Source organism: Schistocerca cancellata, chromosome 10, assembly GCF_023864275.1.
Source record: "Schistocerca cancellata isolate TAMUIC-IGC-003103 chromosome 10, iqSchCanc2.1, whole genome shotgun sequence".
In the NCBI taxonomy this organism is placed as follows: domain Eukaryota; kingdom Metazoa; phylum Arthropoda; class Insecta; order Orthoptera; family Acrididae; genus Schistocerca; species Schistocerca cancellata.
In genome coordinates, this window is record NC_064635.1 from 150,862,441 (window position 1) to 150,885,466 (window position 23,026).

Genomic DNA, 23,026 nt, shown 5'->3' on the forward strand with positions numbered 1-23,026 from the left:
AGTTCTGTTCAGTTGTTTGAAAATCAAATAAAGTAAGAGGTTTATCAGCACAGTGATTCATAAATTTTTCTAAGGGATGTTACATAAATCGTATTTAAAGTTGAGAGCGGAATGATATCTCTATTCATTCTTGAGATATTGGTTGTTATATCCGCGGCGCGTTCGAATCCTTTCCTGCTGTTCGGGAATCAAGTGGTCGTAAAAATCGTCGTATCTCATGAACGGTTCAAGATGTCGAATTGACAGCACACATAAAGGCCTAATTTATCGTATAATTAATACTCGATACGGTTTTGTCAAACGTGTGAGCAGAGCGAAAACAAGATTCCCTATAAATTACACCATAAGGTTTTCTCCGCATTTTTATAGGCAAATAAAGAGAGAGAAACAGCCAAACAAGGTATCAAAGTGACCAGGGTGAGTTCTACTTTTGCACTAAAATATTTAACTGCTTGAAAGTAATCACGGTAATAAAGGCAAACATAATTACTGAGTTGAGGAAAAATTGAAATGTTTCACGAAAAGCTGCTGCTAAGCTATGTAAATGAAGTGTTAAAATGTTGCACGTAAAAAGATACATTTGTGCATTATTTAAAAATGAAAAAGGCCTATTTCCAATCAAGTGCCAAAGTTAGGATTTTCGGGAACAGAAGACGTTAGGAAAGCAAATAAGGTGTCAGTAAGATCATGCTTTCTGAATAAAACTTGAAAATAAAGAATGAAAGAAATCGGTATAATATTTTGTAAAATCATTTGTGTAAAAGAAATAAACAGACCACAGAAACATTGTACGTACATTTGAATGATGCTCGAAATCATGAACGGAAAATGAAGTGCCTCAAACGGTTTTCTAACATTTTTATTTCATACTTTTAGACAAATCGTTTCACAAAACTTTTGACTTTCGTTTCAAAAATTTTGTATGCTTTACTTTTACATTTAATGTGTGTGATACACTGGATAGGTGAGTATACGCTTACAGATCAAGTACTTTGGAAAGACCTTAAAATGTACATAGCGATGCATTGCGAACAGTGTACATAAAACTTAGTATACAGCGTTGTAGCTGAGCTAGTTTAAATGCAAGTAGCATCCGGTATCGCACCCTTCTATTGACTCCCATCACCAACCTGTAACGCTACCGTTACACCACCGCTAGTTCTGGGGTGCCTGACCCATTCTTTTGTATTGAGCGTTGGCAGTCATTCTTCCTCAGTTAACGACTGTTAAAAGTTATTGATTATGTATAAACATTCGTCTTTAATTTACTGATGAGATAGTCGAATGCTCCTCTTCATTCTGATGATATAAATTATGAAGTTCTCCATGAAGATTCCACCGTTTGTAAATTTCGTGCACAGCCTTCCTTTCCGCTTTATTTTCCTAAGTAAAGCTAATTTTGTAGCTACAGCATTCTACAGTTTTGCAGAAACAGCTCGTCGGCTGTTAACAGCCACCTTGTACCGGTAGACGGTCGCTCGGACACAGGACACCCGACCTTTCCTCCCTGTGCTGCTGCTTGTCGCTGGAGTGTCCCGCACCCAGACGTCACTCGCTGTCGATCACTTCTAATTCTCACAGAACTGTGCCTATATCATGAGTGTGTAAGTACCCTGTTCGTATGTTGGCAGCGCCATAGACTGTGTTAATATCGCTGACGTCGCCATGCAGGTAGCATTCTGCGCTTGGGCGGACTAGCGGTTAGCGAGTGCATAGACTGAAAGGGTACAGTACAGCCCGACATTGAAAATAGGTACAACATTCTTCGCTATTCCTGTCAGAGCAAAATATTTTTTTCAATACTAACTCAATTTCACTTAATACACCGAAGCCAGATACCAGTGTAGGAAAGAAGGACAATTCATTTATTTAATTGATCAAATGGCTCTGAGCACTATGCGACTTAACTTCTGACGTCATCAATCGCCTAGAACTTAGAACTAATTAAACCTAACTAACCTAAGGACATCACACACATCCATGCCCGAGGCAGGATTCGAACCTGCGACCGTAGCGGTCGCTCGGCTCCAGACTGCAGCGTCTAGAACCGCACGGCCACAACGGCCGGCATTTAATTGATCATATGTGCACTCCCACAAAATAAATCCCTACATACAATTTGGTGAGATCAGTTAAATGAATGAATGTATGGTCGTCTGCTAACCGCAGATAGTGAATGTGCAATATATGATCATCTTTGAGACGGTCCTTTGGTCACCTTTGGTCGAAGCAAAGAGACGAAATTTACCTGAGCTTTGAGCGCCTGAAATGTGGCTGACCAATACGGTAGCATGGTGCTCCCCCACCTCGGCGGAGGTGCGAGATGAGATGAAGAACGGCCATGTTCCAGCACTCTGCCGCTGGATCTAGTGTTGGTAAGACCTGTCTTAGGCGTGCTCCGTAAGGACAAAAGAGTGGAGACATGGTATGCATGTGAAATACTTAAGAGTAGTTTGGAATAATTATTTTTCTATTTCAGGAACTTTTGGTGGCAGAATTAAATGACAGGCAGGTAATATTAAGGGGATCGTAGTAATCTTCCGAAGTGACCAACGGTCAAAATGAAACCATGTGTAGCAATAAGCTGAAATACTTGCGAGTGCTAGTACTAAGTTGAAATACTTGCAAGTGCTAGTACTAAGTTGAAATATTTCTGAGTGCTAAAGTTAAGCTGAATTACTGGCGTGTGTACTATAAGTTGGAAATATTTAACAAATGGCGTGTGCAAGACTTGTAATTAGAGACGAGCACTTCCACGTGGAGAGTAGTGTGTGAGTCTCAATCTGTCCATGAGACAAAGGATAAAGAGAAGTACTCATCCAAGGTATCAGTCGAGGACTCGTATGTGTGACTAACATGATCTTAATATTACTTTGCGTGTTATGTTTCCGTGTGACGCTAGATTCAAACTCCAATACTCTGAGAGAGAAGCAAGGTGAGTCATCTGTCTATCCAGAAACGCCACTTGGCTTTCATTGCACAGGAAGACGTGCATATATCCTCCAGAGTTCGTAGTAGTAAAGAAAAGTTACGAAGTGGGGCAGTGTCGTGAGGAACTGGGATGAATACTAATTGAAGTGGGAAAGCTGAAAGTGATGTGATTATAATGTTGTGACTATTCCTTATGTTGTATTCCATGTTGCAGTGTGGTGTATGTCATGTAATTTAACTATGTGTGGTTTAATGGGAGAGATAGGTTCAGAGGCAGTGGGTTATGCATGTTCCTTTTTGTACCGCTCGGTCTGGAGTAAATTTTCGTGATGATGGGTGTGAGAGTCGAAGTGTGAGATATAGCAAAAGATCCACCATCCTATCCAGAAAGAGCACTGTAGCGTTAGATAGTTACGGGACCATGAGATAGAGAATCACCAATGTAAAGCCATGCCCACTGGACGGAGTTTCTCATGTGTAAAATTGTTGTATAAAATGTAATGGTGTGTTTAGGTTATCTTTGAATCATAATAGAATTTACCAGAATAAAAAAGATAGTGTAAAGAAAAAGATTGGTGGCCTTGTTCTTCGAATAGTGTGTAGTCATGATATCCAGAATTTATAATGTGTGCGCCATTCATATTCAGTGCGATGGCCACGTGTTGATTGTTGTGGATTGGGAAGACAGCCAACCCACTATGAGGAAGCCGAAAGGCACGCGTTTAAACTCACGCAGGCTGGCGTGAGGTCTGGAACAGGACAAGGAATTTATACTAGCAAAAAACGGTCGTATCTTCTGGAATACTTAACTTTAATCCATTATTGGTGAACATCGCTCTTGACGGTACATGTTTTACAGCGTCAATAGTAACTGGTAATGGCGCCTTGCTAGATCGTAGCAAATGACGTAGCTGAAGGCTATGCTAACTATCGTCTCGGCAAATGAGAGCGTAATTTGTCAGTGAACCATCGCTAGCAAAGTCAGCTGTACAACTGGGACGGTTGCTAGGAAGTCTCTCTAGACCTGCCGTGTGGCGGCGCTCGGTCTGCAGTCACTGATAGTGGCGACACGCGGGTCCGACGTATACTAATGGACCGCGGCCGATTTAAAGGCTACCACCTAGCAAGTGTGGTGTCTGGCGGTGACACCACATTGATCAATGCCATTGGGTGAGAAAGAAAATGTGGTATTGCCAGAGCATAGTGGACAATCAGAGTTGTGTAAATTCCTAATAGTCAGATGTACGTTATTCATTTTCAAACAGGAGAATAATTTGTAGCTTAACTGTGTGTACTAGCGCTCATAATCAGTCATTGATGTTACTCGAGAAATAAGAATAAATCTACTCACTTGGCAGACCACTCATCTTGCAGACCTGACTGCTTGATGCCACAGTATGAGCAAGGCATGTGGGTGCCTCTCAAGTTGTGACTCTGTGTTGGTAGGACACGCAATGTAAACTGAGATGAAACGATTTTAAGAAAATATACGAGGAAATGTATCACGATGAATATTGTTGATAATGTTTGGGTAGTGGAATCATTCACAACTATATAATTTTTGGAACTGGATGTTACATGAATAAGGTAAAATTTTCTAAATACATTGTTTGATATTCAACAAGATCTTTCATTTTGATAGCCAAATGCCTCCTAGCAGTTAGGGTCTATAGTAGTTAGAATCTTTTTATTTACCTGGCCGTTATTGCTACTTGCTGTAACTGCTGTAGTTCGTGTTTCGATTTTCTGTGAGGTAAGTGATTTATAAAAAAAAAAAAAAATGGGGTTTCTACCATCGGGATTCTCCATTGAAATGAATTTAGGTAATTAACAGAGATGGAGGTAGTTTCATATTTCTTTAATTTCATTCTTTTTTTTGGATTTGTATTATAGTTAGGATTTCTTGTAATTCCGGGTCATTCTTTTGTGTTAATTATTGGATGTCATGTTGTCAACGAACAGCAGTCAGATTGCATTGGACTTGTATATTGTGGGTAATAAATGAACAGGTTAAGTTTGAGTTGTGTTTGTCAGGGAATATTCCGTAGGTTAAAGAGCTAGTTTCAACTCCGGAGCTGTAGTCCTTGTATGTAGCGTTGAAGGTACATTCTCAGACGATTAGACTCATTGGGTCAGCTGCGGAGCGCAGCGGTATGGTCCAGCCACTAATGGAGCCGCGTCTGGTGCGGCTGGAGACATGACGTGCGCTGCAGCCTATATGCGCCGCGATGGCCGCGGCGTGGCGGTCACGGGGCTCGAACCCAGGTTCTGTAATTACAGACAGACGGGCGCTGCACGCACGCGCCGTCCGCCTTTGTTGGGAGCCAGCGTGTGTGGTCAGCTCCCGCTGCTGACGTCACGGCGCGGATAGTCTCGCCTCTTCTGCACGCTGTCTTCAGCATTTGCCACCCTCTTTCAAGTGGACAAATATTTTCACATCATCAATAAATCTACTGTTTTACAGTTTCCTTCCAGCTTTTTATCTCTTGTGCTAATTTCTCATTATCTAGCTCCTACAGGGTGTTTCAAAAATGACCGGTATATTTGAAACGGCAATAAAAACTAAACGAGCAGCGATAGAAACACACCGATTGCTGCAATATGCTTGAGACAACAGTACATTTTCAGGCGGACAAACTTTCGAAATTACAGTAGTTACAATTTTCAACAACAGATGGCGCTGCAAGTGATGTGAAAGATATAGAAGACAACGCAGTCTGTGGATGCGCCATTCTGTACGTCGTCTTTCTGCTGTAAGCGTGTGCTGTTCACAACGTGCAAGTGTGCTGTGGACAACATGGTTTATTCCTTAGAACAGAGGATTTTTTCTGGTGTTGGAATTCCACCGCCTAGAACACAGTGTTGTTGCAACAAGACGAAGTTTTCAACGGAGGTTTAATGTAACCAAAGGACCGAAAAGCGATACAATAAAGGATCTGTTTGAAAAATTTCAACGGACTGGGAACGTGACGGATGAACGTGCTGGAAAGGTAGGGCGACCGCGTACGGCAACCACAGAGGGCAAGGCGCAGCTAGTGCAGCAGGTGATCCGACAGCGGTCTCGGGTTTCCGTTCGCCGTGTTGCAGCTGCGGTCCAAATGACGCCAACGTCCACGTATCGTCTCATGCGCCAGAGTTTACACCTCTATCCATACAAAATTCAAACGCGACAACCCCTCAGCGCCGCTACCATTGCTGCACGAGAGACATTCGCTAACGATATAGTGCACAGGATTGATGACGGCGATATGCATGTGGGCAGCATTTGGTTTACTGACGAAGCTTATTTTTACCTGGACGGCTTCGTCAATAAACAGAACTGGCGCATATGGGGAACCGAAAAGCCCCTTGTTGCAGTCCCATCGTCCCTGCATCCTCAAAAAGTACTGGTCTGGGGCGCCATTTCTTCCAAAGGAATCATTGGCCCATTTTTCAGATCCGAAACGATTACTGCATCACGCTATCTGGACATTCTTCGTGAATTTGTGGCGGTACAAACTGCCTTAGACGACACTGCGAACACCTCGTGGTTTATGCAAGATGGTGCCCGGCCACATCGCACGGCCGACGTCTTTAATTTCCTGAATGAATATTTCGATGATCGCGTGATTGCTTTGGGCTATCCGAAACATACAGGAGGCGGCGTGGATTGGCCTTCCTATTCGCCAGACATGAACCCCTGTGACTTCTTTCTGTGGGGACACTTGAAAGACCAGGTGTACCGCCAGAATCCAGAAGCAATTGAACAGCTGAAGCAGTACATCTCATCTGCATGTGAAGCCATTCCGCCAGACACGTTGTCAAAGGTTTCGGGTAATTTCATTCAGAGACTACGCCATATTATTGCTACGCATGGTGGATATGTGGAAAATATCGTACTATAGAGGTTCCCAGACCGCAGCGCCATCTGTTGTTGACAATTGTAACTACTGTAATTTCGAAAGTTTGTCTGCCTGAAAATGTACTGTTGTCCCAAGCATATTGCAACAAACGGTGTATTTCTATCGCTGCTCGTTTAGTTTGTATTGCCGTTTCAAATATACCTGTCATTTTTGAAACACCCTGTATATATAACATGTATACATACAACATGTCGGAGCACAAAGAAAGGCGTCTACGTTCTTCCTTAAAAACCTCTGAAAAAGAAGCGGGGAAATAACTGTCATTCCACCTTTCTCAAGAACAATATTGCCGCCACCCCTAAAGCTGCATCTACAAACTTAACAACGCACCATAATTAAATGAAATCCAGCCCACCCAGAAGACATTGGACCTCTAACATTCAGAAAGTGCATTGTCTCTATCAGCATCTGACGTATACATCAGTTTCAGACAGTAAACAATTGGCCATGAGTAGATTTTAATTTCTTCAGCTGTTAACTGTGACTTATTGCCATGTGTAGTCTTACATTATAACTGACACTGAAGCTTATGCTCATTAGACAAAAGTAGCAACTGCAGCAACAAAAGTATATGCTGACACATGAAAACTAAACAGACACTCACCACATTCAGGGGCCATTACTACCTGTCCTGGAGGACAAGCATTGCCTGCAGCTGCAGTGATGCTGGGTCTGGAACTGTGTTTGGCAAAATGTCACGGACATCAAACTGGTCTTCCTCCAGTATGAGTTTCTCCAATAATCAGTGGACGGATGACCTCTCATTTGTGTTAATGACAGGGTCGCTGGAGATAAAACATATAAGGACATAAGTATTAACTTAAAGTATTATTCCCTTCATATTACAAGTTTCACTTCTTTATGGTTTATGTTATGTAGAACATGTATGCATACAACATGTCGGAGCACAAAGAAAGGCGACTACGTTCTTCATTAAAAAACTCTGAAAAAGAAACGGGGAATTGTCATTCCACCTTTCTCAACAACAATATTTCCATGTAAGCAGGCTCATTTCAGTACATGCTGCTCTCAAAGGGTTGGTTCAAATGGCTCTGAGCACAATGCGACTTAACTTCTAAGGTCATCAGTCGCCTAGAACTTAGAACTAATTAAACCTAACTAACCTAAGGACATCACACACATCCATTTCCGAGGCAGGATTCGAACCTGCGACCGTAGCGGTCGCTCGGCTCCAGACTGTAGCGCCTAGAACCGCACGGCCACTCCGGCCGGCTCTCAAAGGGTGCTTGTGTCAACGTGAGTGTGGCAATGATGGTTGACAGGACGCCAACTAGTTCCACGGTGACGAATCCGAATCGATATGCTCCGCTGTTCGCCGAAGATCTTGCAGCATCCATTCGGGAGCGATATGGAAGTCGATGAGAACTGTCTTCCGTTACAGATGATGATGAGTTACCTGCTTTCTTTCAAGTGTAGATACTCTGAGGAGTCAGAAGTCACGTGATGCATTACCGTCACGGACATCCTTTTGCCCGTCGTAGTGCACCAGTTCGGCACTGCATGGACTCAACAAGTCGTTGGAAGTCCTCTGCAGAAATACTGAGGAGTCATAGCCGTCATACCCGTCCATTACTGCGAAAGCGCAGCCTGTGCACCATTTTGTTCCCGACTGATCTCTCAATTATGTCCCACGTCGGGCAGCCTGGATGGTGAAATCATTCGCTCAGATTGTCCAGAATGTTCTTCAGAAGAATTGCGAACAATTGTGGCCTAATGAGGTGGCGTATTTTCATCCATAAAAATTCCAACGCTGTTTGGGAACATGAAGTATACGATTGGCTGAAAATAGTCTCAGAGTAGTCGAGTATAAACATTTCCAGTCAATGATCGGTTAAGTTGGACCACGTAACTACAACCCACACTATTATGAAGCCATTACCAGGTTGCACTGTGCGTTGTTGACAGCTTACATCCATGGCTTCTTAGGGTCTGTACCACACTTGAAGTATACCATCAGCTCTTACCTAGAGGAATCGGGACCCATCTGACCAGGCCTCGGATTTGCAGCCGTCTGCCGGCCGGTGTGACCGAGCGGTTCTAGGCGCTTCTGTCCGGTTTAGGTTTAAGTAGTTCTAAGTTCTAGGGGACTGACGACCTCAGATGTTAAGTCCGATAGTACTCAGAGCCGTTTTGCAGCCGTCTAGGGTCCAACCGATATGTTCGTGAGCCAAAGACACGCCCTGCGGGTGAGGTCTGGCTGTTGGCAAAGGCACCCGCGTCGGTCGTCTGCTACCACAGCCCATTAAAGCCGCACTATCCTAACGGATACGTTAGTCGTACGTCCCGCGTTGATTTCTGCGGTCATTTCACGCATTGTTGCTTGTCTGTTACCACTCACAACTCTACGCAAACTCCGCTCCTCTCGGTCGTAATGTGATGGCAGTCGGACACTGCATTGGCTGTGGAGAGAGGTAATGCACGAAATTCTATATTTCCGGCACACTCTTGGCACTGTGGATGACGCAGTACTGAATTCTCTTGCGATTTCCGAAATTGAATGCCTCATGCGTATAGCTCCAAGTGTCATTCCGTGTTCAAAGTCTCTTAATTCCCTTCACGTGGCCATAAGCACGTTGCACACCTTTTGACATGAATCTTCTGAGTACAAGTGACTGCTTCGCCAATGCACGTCCCTTTCGTACCTAGTATACGCGATACTAGCACCATCTCCATATACGTATATCGGTACCTCATGACTTTTGTACTTCAGTGTAAATGTGCAATAGCCTTTTTTCAGTCAAATGAGTCAGTGTTTTTGGGTGAGACGTTCTTCTCCATTTAGGAACGATTTACCATGCAAGTCTGTTGTTCTGTTTCCGCGATTTTTCTGTGAGGTTAACTTACAATAATTCACGGTTACAAACAGTTCTAGCAGATTACAGTAACGGATCTCCATTTTTGACTATTATTGAAGTTATTGCCGAGTCGGTGGGTGGAGCTTTCGCTGCAAATCCACGTGTTCCACATGTGTCTTCCGAGTGGCCTGCTCCACGTCACATAGCGTTACCAGCCATTTACTTTACGTTACTTTACTTCTACGCTTCCATTCATTCCTGGACAGCTTACAATATGTAATACTCTTGAAAGTTCCTGGCAGATTAAAACTGTGTGCCCGACCGTGACTCGACTCGGGACCTGTGAGACCGGGCGTGTGTCGTGCTTCGGTAGCTCAGTTGGTAGAGCACTTGCCCGCGAAAGGCAAAGGTCCCGAGTTCGAGTCTCGGTCGGGCACACAGTTTTAATCTGCCAGGAAGTTTCATATCAGCGCACACTCCGCTGCAGAGTGAAAATATCATTCTGTAATACTCTTGTTTACACAGGAAAAACAAGGATGAGCTGATGGTGGTCTTACAAGAGTCCGAAACCGGTCGTCAGTGAAATATTTACAACTTTCATGCTATTTAATCTGTTTAATTGAAAGAATTTTAATAGAGAGTTACTGTATCAATTTGTGCATAAAAGAGCTACATGACACCAGAGAAAGAAGATATGGTGTGATAGGACAAGTCCCAAACCGTCGAACTAATGGGAAATGTGCCAATGAAGAGACCTCAGCGCGAATGAAAGTGGCTTTTTGGAAAAAAAAAAAAACACCATTGCAGAAGGAGTTCAAAGCTTGTACACATGAAAGAGCTTTAGATTTTCCAGGGAGAAACGTGTTTTTTTGGAAAGTAGGTCAGAATATTTTAGTATATAGTAGGTTAGTTCTGCGAAAATATGTGACAGAAGGCGGCGGTTATATAGATAGATTACCTGCAGGACATTCCCCTCTACGCCTAAGCAGCTACGTCACAAGGAGCAAGTCAAGCTCTTCCACAAGCTTACATTGCTCTTTCCGCAACGCGCCTTTTGAAAGTGCAGAGCGCAGACATGGGGTGTTTCACTATATGCATTAATAATCTTCTTTAAAAGGACATCAGTCTGACTCGTTTGTTGCGGCCCGCCACGAATTCCTGTCCTGTGCCAGCCTCATTGTTTCAGAGTAGTATTTGCAGCTAACGTCCAAGATTGTTTGTCCGATGCATTCCAGTTTCTCCCTTCCTTTGTAGTTTCTACGCTCTATGGTTTCTTCTACTATCTTGTTGTTATTCCCTGATGTCTTAACTCATATCCTATATTCATGTCAAACTTTTTAGTGCGGCCGGCCAGAGTGGCCGAGCGGTTCTAGGCGCTACAGTTTAGAACCGCGCGACCGCTACGGTCGCAGGTTCGAATCCTGCCTCGGGCATGGATGTGTGTGATGTCCTTAGGTTAGTTAGGTTTAAGTAGTTCTAAGTTTTGGGGACCGATGACCTCAGAAGTGAAGTCCCATAGTGCTCAGAGCCATTTGAACCATTTTTTAGTGCGTTCCTTTCTTCGCCGTTTCTGTGGAGAATCTGACCATTCATTCTGTCCACAAAATTTAGAACACCATTGTTCAGCACCACATTTCATACGCTTCGATTGTCGTCTTCTCCGGTTTTGCCACAGTCCGTGATTCACTGCCACATAATGCTGTGCGTTCTTAGAAATTCCTTCGACGAATTAAGACGATGTTCGATAGTAATAGACTGGTTTTGAACAGGACTACCATTTTTGCCTGTGCTAGTCGTGACCTCCTAGCATCGTCCGCCATGTTTTATCTTCCTTTCAGTGCGAGGAGAATTCCCTCACATCGTATACTTCAGGTCAACGATCTTGGTGTTGAGCTTCTCGCTGTTGCCAGTTACGCAGCTTTCATTACTTCCGTCTGTCATAGGTCTACTTCAGTCCACATTCTGTACACGTTAGGCTGTTCATTCCATCCAACAGATCCTATAATCCTTCTTCACTTTCACTGAGGATGGCAATGTCATCAGCGAATCTTATCACTGTTAGGGCCTATCCTTTCGCCCCGAATTTTAATCCCACACCTTGACCCATCTTATTTCCGGGTCTGCCTCTTCTATGTGCAGATTGAAAAGTAGTGGCAAGGTACTGCATCTTTATCTCACAAACTTTTTAATCCGAGCACTTCCATTTTGGCCTTCCATTTACATTGTTTCTTTTTGGTTCTTGTACATATTGTATGGTGTCCAGCTTTCGCTGTAACTAATCATTGATCAGAATTTTGCACTATCAAACGCTTTTTCTGGGTCGTCGGTCTGTCCTACGAAGATGTGTTGATTTTTTCTTAAGCTCTGCTTCCATTATCAAGTCGAACGTCACAACACTTTTTAACTTTCATAAAACCTAACTGATATTCATAATATGAACTCCACACCCCGAAACGAACGAGGTTTGTCGGCAAAATTACAAAACAGTTCCTTTACAAGGTTCCTTCGCTAGCTCCGTTCGTGCTCTGATTACTACAGTATACGGAACACAGAAATCTGTATGCAGTAAAACTGACGCATGAAGCGCACACGAACAGTGTCTACGTAAATCATGGTACGCTGCGAGGCACTGTTGCACGGGAAGCTGGTTCTTAGTCGTCCTGTATGGCGTTTTCAGCGTTTTCCCGGGATCATATGGCGGAGAGAGGGTTGGTGGAGATTTTTTTTTTCATTTATTGCTTCGGGACGTGCGCACACCGTCATCCCAAGACTGGAATGTCATTTATGACGACACCAACGTAAGGACAACACGATACTGGTCCCCGAGTGGAGAAAGCCTCCGACCTGGCCAGGAAACGAACCCAGGCCCCTTCGCCCAGCAATTCGCCGCACTGACCACGCAGCTATAGAAGTGGACGGTGTCGGTGGGATTCGAAATTATTCCCGCACATGGCGCTACAATCCGATGGTTTTCCAGACATTGGTTTGAATGGCTCTGAGCACTTCTGAGGTCATCAGTCCCCTAGAACTTAGCTACTTAAACCCACCTAACCTAAGGACGTCACACACATCCATGTCCGAGGCAGGATTCGAACCTGCGACCGTAGCACTCACGCGGTTCCGGACTGTAGCGCCTAGAACCGCTCGGTCTCTCCTTTCCCAGACATTTCTAGACTGTGGAATTGTAAGTGTCAAAATCACACGTGCTTCTGCCGGCTGTAAATTATGAATACGTAATACATGATTTGCTGGATTTATTGTGTTTGGCGATAATTCTCTAACTGCAGTCATGCTCTAACGACGGTAAGCAATACAGAAAGCATATAATGTTGAAAATTTTATTTTGTAGTGTGTAGAGCAGTTGTGTGAGTAGCTGATAGCTTTGAATATTTGCGTTAAAGATACGTTGATATTACGCGATGTATTACAGTTTGAAATACACTCATTGTTCATTACAGATGCCTTACTGCTGTGTGCCGTTCTGTAAGAATGAAAAACGAAAAAACTAGTGGCATAAGTTGCCACGGATTGCGAGTTGATAAGGATCGAAAAAAACGTAGTTAAGAGTGATTTCTCGAGCAAACTTTACGGTAAACAGGGCATGAAATTCATCATTAGTTTGCGGGTTATGAATGTGGTCCCAAAAGAAAGATTCTGAAAACAGGTAGCATTTCCAGCACATTTTCAAGCTATCCTATGTAGAAAATTCCAGAAGCAGCGATATGTAGGCGACAAACTGAAAAGCAGCCTTCCAATAATCCGATGTGTCCTGAACGAAGTGGCGCACAAATGAACAGAATTTTGAAAATTAGTTTATAATCGGTATCTTCATGTACCAACACAGACACGGACGAAAAAGCAGTTTCGCATACAAAACCCTGGCCTCCTCACTGTGAGGCAGAAAACAATGAGAAAGTACAAATGCCTGCTCATATTTTTAACACAATTTACTAACTGCTACGTGCGAAATGTGCGTAGTAAGTAAGTCTTTGTGTGTGTCTTTGTGTGTATAACAGTTACTGTCCGATGCTCCTACCAGTACTACTATAATCATATATCACCTCCTCGGAAAAGTAAAATTTACATTTCCTCTAAATAAATCACTTTAAATAATACTTAAGAACCAATAAATTCTAAATTTTAAAATTGTAAACCAAGAGTGCTCTTAAAGAGGTTTGTATATTTTTCCAGAGAGGCAGCTTAATACTGTTAAACTTTCATCACTGGCCTTTGTCGGTGGCTATCTCGTTGTAAAAGTACTAAAGAAAATATCCTGTCAACCCGCAAACGTGTGATCTCAACAACTGGCATAAATCTCCTTTAATTGATTCGATATATTCCCTTAACATCGTATGAAATAGTATGTGTCATCCGTCAGGGCCCTTCGTGAGTGCAGTGTCAGATTTTGTGGCAAGTGCTTTCCCGTCCTTTTAAACTTAATGGTGAAAGAAAAAAGGTGGAAGTGTGTATAGTACCGGAAGTGGAAAAAACGGCATGTTTTTGTTGTAACAGTACGGAAAACCGTCCAACTGTTCTTAGTGCTCTTGTTTGCAAATGTTTCTTACCAGTTTTGCTGAAGCATATAGTTTCCTTTGCTACAGAAGCTTACGAAAAGCCGAAATTTTTGAACTCTAAACCGATGAATGGAAAGATGCTGCGTATTTAATACCACACGTCTCCACCCACTAGCAGCTCATAACAGCCAGAAAACCTATATACAGAGAGACCATAGATAATATGCTCAGGCGGCAACTATTTTTTTGCCAGAATTCGTTCGGGAGATACTATCGCGTGTTGACTATCACAAGACATGGATTAGAAAGTCATATTATAGTAGATATTCTCGCTTGTTGCTTAGTGTATGACTACTATAAATTTAGTGTGGAGTAACTTAAAGTGTGACGTGATGTAGTGTATTAGTCACTTATTACAAAGTTCTAGAAGAAAACGGGAATCGATCAGTGTAAAAAACTTTCATTTGTATTATATTAGGCGCTCTGATACGATTTCAGAGTTTTAGGCTTGGCTGCTCATTGTTGAAGTCAATAGTCTCTGAGCTTTATATACCTTTTTCCTTCCCAGCTATTAAGTGTTAGAGGAGATCATTGTGGCTGTAGAAACTGTCTTATACAGTAAAAATCCAAAAGACTTTCTGTAAGGATGTTTAGAAACTCTAAGTAATGAAAGTGTTTTCAATTCCACAGTAGCTGATTTTCGAAAATGAAACTTTTGTTAAAAAAGAATTGCGTTTTCATGCGATTAGTAACTAAACACAAAGAGATTGTGATCCATGACTTGTTAATTGATATCTTAATTTGATAAACGCAGTTCAAATAAAAGCAAACAAATAATTTGATGGAAGCGAGAATCGAACCGCTGACAGCACGACTTTTAATATCGAATGCTGCATACTGAGCTACACCAGACATTATGACAAAGAAGTGAAATGTTCTATAGATAAGTGTCCAGAAATTTTCGAAGTCAGTTTTTTTTCCTCCTTAGCGCAGGAAGTCTGTAGACGTTGTATGCTACAGACCATGGCTGCCCAATCCTTGGCCCGCGGTCCCTATGCGGTCCAAAAGAAGTATCAGTGCGGTCCAAGAAGCGAGCATCTATCACATGATCAATTAAAAAAGAAGAAAGATATAAAAACTTCGTTTGTGCAGAATTCCGAAAACTTAATATTTTCGCTTTGAAACTCCCGCCACATGATGCTATTCTCTCATTGGTCTATCCTGGTCCTAACATTACCGCCCGTGCTATACTTGCGCCCCCAGAGTATAGTTCTTATAACTGGAGAATCCGTCAGACACATTGGTCTGTTATCTTAGGCTACTTTAGTTGCAACTGCAAAATAAGGGATTTAGAGACACAATCCTGAAGCAAGAATGAAACAAGCAGCCATACTATTCTATGTGAAGGAAGAATTACAATATCGATTTCCGGATTTTGGAAAGAATAATGAATTTTAAAATCGATTTCAGGATTTTCGGAAGAATAATCAAAATTTTTCTATCCAGGCGACACCTTTTACAAAAAAACTAGAAACGTTGCCAGAAGAGTTTGAGGAGAAATGCATAGAGTTGCAGTCTCACATCCAAGTAACAGAAGACTTTGACCGTGTATCTTTGTCAGACTTCTACAATTCATACGTGCCCAGATACATGGATCCCTGGCTGCACAGTCATGGGTCATAAAGTCATTTTTGTTTGGAAGCACATACGTGTTGATTAGCCCTTTTTCTAAGAGTAAAGCACACAAAGAGTGATAACACGACTGAAATCTCAGACGGACATTCTGAGAAGACCCCGAGAATTGCAGTCCCTTCGGTCTAACCCGATACTAATACAAAACGTTAGTTTCCCAAACTAACAGTCAAATCTCACATCAATTCTATGATTTGTAATTACTTATAGATAAATTTACTGACGAAATCTCATATATAAAATGCCAATTCCATCATGCTTTTTTATGAAAAAGAATCAAAAATTAATCGATTAAAAAATTCTATAATACATTAATGTGTTAGATATGTATCTTCGACTTGCCTTCCCCCCCTTTCTTTTTTCTCAGTGGTTAATGTTATTGTTAACCATATTATGTGCGCTCAAACATGCTCATCTTCTTCCAGTGTGACCTAGGTAAATTAAAAGGTTACTGTAAACCGACACAGTTTTCCATAAAAACTTCCAAACAATGATCTAAATCCATAAAGCACAGCAAACATACGAGTCGAAAGATAGAGAACGAGAGAGGGTGAGAGAGAGAGAGAGTGGCCACTGGTAAAATCGCACTTGACTGGCAGACCACCTGCGACGTAATTTTCATTTTATTTTGTTTTATTTATTTATTTATTTATTTATTTATTGCCAAGGGTCTCACTCGATTCGTATGTTTCCTGTACTTTATGGATTTAGATCATTGTTTTGAAGTTTTTTGGAAAACTGTGTCGGTTTATAGTAACCTTTTAGCTTACTTGGGCCACACTGGAAGAAGATGAGCATTCCTGAGCACACATTACAAGTTGTACCACCATACAGCGAGAGCTTCAGAGGTGGTGGTTCGGAATGCTGTACACACTGGTACCTCTAATACCCAGCAGCACGTCCTCTTGCATTGAGGTATGCCTGAATTCGTCGTGGCATACTATCCACAAGTTGATCAAGGCATTTTTGGTCCCGATAGTCCCACTCCTCAACGGTGATTCGGCCTAGATGCCTCACAGTGGGTGGTGAGTCACGTCTCCTATAAACAGTCCTTTTCAGTCTATCCCAGGCATGTTCGATAGGGTTCATGTCTGGAGTACATGCTGGCCACTCTAGTCGAGCGATGTCGTCATCCTGAAGGAGGTCTTTCAGAAGATTTACACGATGGGGGCGCTAATTCTCGTCCGCTAAGACGAATGCCTCTCCAGTATGCTGCCCATATGGTTGCACTATCGGTCGGAGGATGGCATTCACGTGTCACGGACCTTCCGTGACCACTAGTGGCGTATGTTAGCCCCACATAATGCCACCCCAAAACATCAGGGAACCTCCATCTTGTTGCACTCGCTGGACAGTGTGTCTAAGGCGTTCAGCCTGACCGCGTTGCCTCGAAACACGTCTCCGACGATTGTCGGATATGCGACATCGGTGAAGAGAACGTGATGTCAGTTTTGAGCAGTCCATTCGGCATGTTGTTGGGCCCATCTGTACAGGGCTGCATGGTGTCGTGGTTGCAAAGATGGAACTCGGCATGAACGTCGGGAGTGAAGTTGCGCATCATGCATCTTATTGCGCGCAGTTTGAGTCGTAACACGACGTCCTATGGCTGCACGAAAAGTATTATCCAACATGGGGGCGTTGCTGTCAGGGATCCTCCGAGCCATAATCCGCATGTAGCGGTCATCCATTGCAGTAGTAGCCCTTGGGCGGCCAGAGCGAGGCATTTCATGTATCTCCTCCATGTCCGAGCAACATCGCTTTGGTTCCGAGACGCCTGGACATTTCCCTTGTTGAGAGAGCTTCCTGGCACAAAGTAACAATGCGGACGCGATCGAACCGCGGTAATGATAGTGTAGACATGGTTGAACTACAGACAGCACGAGCTGTGTACCTCCTTCCTGGTAGAATGACTGGAACTGATCGGCGTTCGGACCCCCTCCGTCTAATAGGTGCTGCTCATGCATGCTTGTTTGCGTCTTTGGGCGGGTTTAGTGACATCTCTGAACAGTCAAAGGGACTGTGTCTGTGATATAATTTCCACAGTCAATATCTGTCTTCAGGAGTTGATGTGTGTATATATTGGTTCCCTAGTAACAGTCGGCAGTCAGCGCATTTCGGATACCGGATGAACTTCACATCGTAACAGGATCAAGTAAGGAATGCCGAGGAGGCTGGCAAAACATACAAACGGCAGTGACGTTACATAGGAGCGTACCACACCCACAGCGGTGATGACTGGCCGCCGAGGTGTCGTCGCCTGCTTTGCTGTATGTGTGTGTGCGTGTGCACGCGCGCGCTCGCGCCGCGGGTGCAACAGGATGCTGGATGTCGGCGCCCAGTGGGGAGGGAAGTGGACGCTGGTGTCAATGATGAGGAAACGCCGGCCACACGCCGGTGGCAGCGCAGGGGTCTGACCCACAGGAAGGGGGGGACACGCTGGCGGACCCGGCCGGGCACCGCCGCTCGTAAACAACCGGCAGCAGGCGGCGGGGGCGTCGGGGCGCCGCCACACGGGCAGCAGCGGCAGTGGGGGCCGACTCACACTGGGCGACAGCGAACGCAACGGAACGGGACAGGGGGCAATGCCACTGTCGTATCGCTTTCTGTTCACTCTACGCAGCCACCCAACGTTGTGTGGCGGAGGGCACTTTACGTGCCACTGTCATTACCTCCCTGTCCTGTTCCAGTCGCGTATGGTTCGCGGGAAGAACGACTTCCGGAAAGCCTCCGCGCGCGCTCGAATCTCTAATTTTACATTCGTGATCCCGTCGGGAGGTATATGTGGTGTCACCGCCAGACACCACACTTGCTAGGTGGTAGCTTTAAATCGGCCGCGGTCCATTAGTACATGTCGGACCCGCGTGTCGCCACTGTCAGTGATCGCAGACCGAGTGCCACCACACGGCAGGTCTTGAGAGACTTACTAGCACTCGCCCCAGTTGTACGGACGACTTTGCTAGCGACTACACTGACGAAGCCTTTCTCTCATATGTCGAGAGATAGTTAGAATAGCCTTCAGCTAAGTCCATGGCTACGACCTAGCAAGGCGCCATTAACCATTTCTAGAGAGAGTCACTTGTATCATCAAGAACGCTGTATACAAATGATGGATTAAAGTTAAGTATTCCAGCAGCTACGTACTTTTCTTTATAGCATTCATTACGTATCCTGTTTCAGACCTAACGCCAGCCTGCGTGAGTTGACGCGTGCATTTCGGCCTCCTCTCTCAATTAGTGTGCGTTGTGTTGGCTAATCTGCCGACACAACAGTATAAGCAGGGGGAAGCAATATATTCGATACATCCAGAAACGCACCTTCTTGAAACCTGGGCAGCAAGCTACACCGCGATGCTGAGCGCCTATCTTGCAGAGTCTGACACTTGAGTTTGCTAAACATTTCCGTAACGCTATCACGCTTACCAAATAACCTTGTGACGAAACGCGTCGCTCTTCTTTGGATCTTCTCTATCTTCTCCGTCAACCCGACCTGGTACGGATCCCAAACTGATGAGCAATACTCAAGTATAGGTCGAACAAGTGTTTTGTAAGCCACATCCTTTGTTGATGGACTACATTTTCTAAGGACTCTCCCAATGAATCTCAACCTGGTACCCGCCTTACCAACAATTAATTTTACATGATCATTCCACTTCAAATCTTCCGCACGCATACTCGCAGATATTTTACAGAAGTAACTGCTACCAGTGTTTGTTCCGCTATCATATAATCATACAATAAAGGATCTTTATTTCTATGTATTCGCAATACATTACATTTGTCTATGTTAAGGGTCAGTTGCCACTCCCTGCACCAAGTCCCCATCCCCTACAGATCTTCCTGTATTTCGCTGCAATTTTCTAATGCTGCAATTTCTCTGTATACTACAGCATCATCCGCGAAAAGCCGCATGGAACTTCCGACACTATCTACTAGGTCATTTATATATATTGTGAAAAGCAATGGTCCCATAACACTCCCCTGTGGCACGCCAGAGGTTACTTTAACGTCTGTAGACGTCTCTCCATTGAGAACAACATGCTGTGTTCTGTTTGCTAAAAACTCTTCCATTCTGCCACACAGCTGGTCAAACATGCCATCCATGATACAAAAAATCATATGATTGTTTCGAAAAACAACATACTGTCTTTGCAAAGTATAGTCTGACTGATGACGTTTTCTCCTTATTTTTTGTATTTTTACAGTAGAGGACCACTCCTAATCTCGGTTACCATTTACTTGTCAAGACATGTTCTGTTCAAAATAAAGTAAACAATTACATTACATTAATACTTGTTCCGTAGATGATGAGCTCTACATTTCGTAGTGATGCGGATAGTGTCACTTAAACATAAGTTTTCTTTATACTATATATACAGGGTGAGCACAAAGTCTTGTCCTGATTATAAAAATTTATAACAGAATAGCCGTTTGACATAATAAGCTACATTTGATGCCGTTACATAGGTTAGTGTTACTACTTGTTGTGACCAATAGATGGAGCTAGTGCTCCACAACACGGTCTGTTAGGACATGTTAGTTGCTGGCGAAATGGCGTCGAAGCAGGAGAAGGCAAAATGTGTGCTTTGGTTTCACGAAACGAACCTGCACATCAGTGTTCAGCGTAAATTTCGGGCTTCTCGTGGACGCAGCCCTCCTGACGCTAAATCGATAAAACGATGGTATGCAAAGTTTAACGAAACAGGCAGCGTTGAAGATCGTCCTCGTTGTGGCAGGCCTCGTGTGAGTAATGCAACTGTTGATCGTGTTCGGCAATCGTTTCACCGGAGTCCGTCTAAATCAACTCGTCAGGCATCAAGTGAACTTCAAATACCGCAAACAAGTATGGTGAAGATTCTTCATGGAAGGCTTAGATTGCATTCTTACAAAGTGCACGGCTTGCAACTGAATGATTTGTTGACAGGTGCTGAATTTGCAACTGAGATTCTCAACAGGATTGATGGCGCTAACGATTACTTAAATCGCATATGCTTTACCGATGAATCCACCTTTCATGTCAGTGGAATGGTAAATAGGCACAATGTCCGTATATGAAGTTCATAGTCTCGACATCCTGCTGTACAGTTACAGCGAGACAGCGAAAAAGAGAATTTTTGGTGCGGCCTCATGTATAACAAGGTTTCTGGACCATTTTTCGTCGCGGAAAAATCCATTACCGCTAAGTTTTACTTAGTCGTTTTGCAACAGTTCATTGCCCCACAGTTAGAAGAATATCAACCATGGATAATTTTCCATCGAGACGGAGCACTCCCCCCCCCCCCCCCCCCCCCCACACACACACACACACTGGGCTTTGATGATAGTGCGTGATTTGCGGGATGAAACATTTCCGGATCTGTGTGTTAGAAGGAGCGGTCCAACACCGTGACCACGCCGCTCTCCAGACATTACGCCCCTTGACTGTTTTTTCTGGGGCTATATGAAGGACAGAGTCATCGTCACACCATATTTGACGAACTGAGGGCTAGGATACAAGCTGCTGCGGGTACTGTGACAGAACACATGTTACGAAACATCTGGCGGGAACTGGAATACCGCCTCAACATTCTCTGAGCTGCCAAGGGAGCACACGTTGAGGTTTACTAACGTAAGTGGTCTTAAAAAAACCAGTAACACTATCCTACATAACGGCATCAAATGTAGCTTATTATGCCAAACGGTTATTCTGTAATAAATTGTTATAATCAGGGCAAGATTTTTTCTCACCCCATATATATATATATATATATATATATATATATATATATATATATATATATGACAGACAGTTAACCAACCTTAACAAACAAATTAAAAGAATTTCTGAGTGAAAACTCGTTCTACTCAACAGATGAATTTTTAGATATGAAGTACTTACTCCTTGCCACTACTGCCCATGTAGGACCTTGGCGTCCCGGACAATCTGCGCCCACTCTTCTCTGCTGGCTCCCTTGGCTCTCCATCTTCGAACTCCAATTCTTCTAAAGTCCTCCTCCACGTTTTCTAGCGATCTGGTGCTTCGTCTGCCCCTTATACAGCGTCCACCTTGTTTTCCTTTGACTTTATTGACTGTGGTGCACTCCACCATTATTTCTACATGTCTTCTACATGTCTTCTAGATGTCTTCTATTACTCTTTATTTCTGTCACGATATCTGGTTTGTTGTACAACTCTCTGATGTCCTTACTATTTCTGTTTCCCCAAAATTCCCGTATAATTCACTGGCCCGAAGATTTTTCCAAAATATCTTCCTTTCCCATCTCTGCAACAACTCCTCATCTTTTTGGGTCATTGTCTAAATCTCCGAACCATAAATAACCACAGGTCTCACTACTGCACGATACACTGTCAGCTTCTGATTCCTACTAAGGCATCTTGCTTTAAATACTTTAATCAGTGCGAAGTAGCTCGTGTAGCCAGCTGTAGTCCTTGCATGTATTTCTTCATTCATACCATTCTCAGTTACCGGCGACCCAAGATATCTAAGGCTCCCACAGCATTCAAATTCTTTCCTCTTCAAAGTCATGCTTCTTTCTCCTTCACTATACCTTTTCCTAGATGTTAACATGTACATTGTCTTTGACTGGTTAGTTGTCAGCCCCATCCCCGCTCCATATCTTTCTAATTTTTCTTGCTGGTCCTCTTTCCTGCTGGAATTCAAATCACTACTTAGATATGAGTAGTAACTGGAAAAATATTATATATGAGGGTTGGAACTTAAATAGTGGCAACTATTTATTCACAACAAATACAAAAATGTTACATCTTTGCACCCGTTACTGTCCTTCAAAGTAGTCACCAGCGTTGTGTAGAACCCGTTGCCAGCGATGTGGAAGGTGTAGTATACCGTTAGCAGAGCCTGTTCTGTTGTTGGTGCGAATGAAGCGGTTTTCAAGTTATGGTGATTCTCGTGTACGACTGTGATGATATGTTATTCTAGCGCATTACGTTCCTCCGTGGCAGACTGTCAGTGCACAGTATTAATGTTCGTTTTTTGAGCATCACTTGCGACCATCTTTGCAAAAAAAGCGGCGACACTTTCTGCGCAACCTACCCATCATTTTGCACGACAATGCGCGGGCGCATACAGCGCAAGCTGTGGCTGCTCTGTTCGGTCGATGGGACTGGGAAGTACTGTGCCGTCCAACATACTCCCCGGACGTGTGTCCTTGTGA